Genomic DNA, 1,548 nt, shown 5'->3' with positions numbered 1-1,548 from the left:
TTTTACAGATAAATTCCTCTATTTACATAATATCGAAGTCTCTTTCTTTCTTTTGTTGTCCTTCGTATCAATATATATATATATATATATATATATATATATATGCATATGTAAAGTAAGGCATGACTAATTCTAATCAATGTAAATAAATAAGCATTACATTTGACAGACAAATCTAAACGCTAAAGGGTTAATATTTTGTTTTGTTTTTGTTACTTTAGAATGAAATATCTATTTTCATTATTGTCCCTAATATATTTTGGAATTATTGCTTTGTTGGCTCCCTATCCATGACATCTCCTCGTAAAAAAATCAAAGGAAGGAAGCACTGGAGTATTTTCCTGTTACATTTCTCAATCCCATGATAACATTTGTTCTCAGTGTTTAAAATTAACAAAGCTTTTGAAAATTATGAAAGTACATCCTACAGTTTACAGTTAGGAACCTCACCACATTATATGAGTTACTGATGGCATTGTAGACCAGATCATTGAGAATTAGCTATTTAATTTTAATAAGAGTCACACTGGAAAGACAAAAGTAGGACAAAACTAGTTGACTCATTGGTGAGGAGGCCCAACCCACTATATTTTCCCCCATGAACTTGGCTTTCTATGAAGCCATGAAAGCACTTGATAACTGAATTGAATTGAGCCAATTCTAAGTAAAGGATTGATAGGGAAAAAAAGAAGCGAGAGAAGGAGCATGAAAGAGTGATGAGGAGAAAGATAACATTGTGTAATGATATTAAAATTTGTTTTCTCTTTGGTTAGTAAATGTCATTTCCTATTTGCTTGTCTGTCTGTTCCCTTCAAACTTTACTTTTGTGATCTGGTCATCAATGGTTTCAAATGGCTTATTTTCCTTTCAAATTTTACTTTTGTGACCTAGACATCAATGTTTTGAATCTGACCTATTTTCCCTTCAAACTTTACTTTTGTGACCTGGACCTATTTTGCAACCTGACCTATTTTCCCTTTAAACTTTACTTTTGTGACCAGGATACGAATGTTTTGAATTTGACTTATTTTCCCTCCAAACTTTACTTTCGTGACCTGACCTATTTTCCCTTCAAACTTTACTTTTGTGACTTGGACATGAATGTTTTGAATCTAACCTATTTTCCTTTTAAACTTTACTTTTGTGACCTGACCTATTTTCCCTTCAAACTTTACTTTTGTGACCTGGATATGAATGTTTTGAATCTGACTTATTTTCTTTTCAAACTTTACTTAGATTTGGACATGAATGTTTTGAATCTGACCTATTTTCCCTTCAAACCTTACTTTTGTGACCTAGACATCAATGTTTTGAATCTGACCTATTTTCCCTTCAAACTTTACCTGAACATGAACGTTTTGAATCTGACCTACTTTCCCTTTAAACTTTACTTTTGTGACCTGGACCTATTTTGTGACCTGACTTATTTTCCCTTCAAACTTTACTTTTGTGACCTGGACATGAACATTTTGAATCTGACTTATTTTCCCTTTAAACTTTACTTTTGTGACTTGACCTATTTTCCCTTTAAACTTTACTTTTGTGACC

At 32.1% G+C, this 1,548-nt stretch overlaps 1 protein-coding gene across 3 annotated transcripts in view; it reads left to right on the top strand.

Moving 5' to 3' along the window:
• LOC106874429 (armadillo-like helical domain containing protein 1) overlaps positions 1-1,548 on the top strand; it is a 28,063-nt gene that overhangs the window by 11,777 nt on the left and 14,738 nt on the right. The window lies entirely within an intron of this gene.

Source organism: Octopus bimaculoides, chromosome 8 (genome assembly GCF_001194135.2).
Source record: "Octopus bimaculoides isolate UCB-OBI-ISO-001 chromosome 8, ASM119413v2, whole genome shotgun sequence".
NCBI lineage: Eukaryota > Metazoa > Mollusca > Cephalopoda > Octopoda > Octopodidae > Octopus > Octopus bimaculoides.
This window is presented reverse-complemented; position numbering and strand designations above follow the sequence as displayed.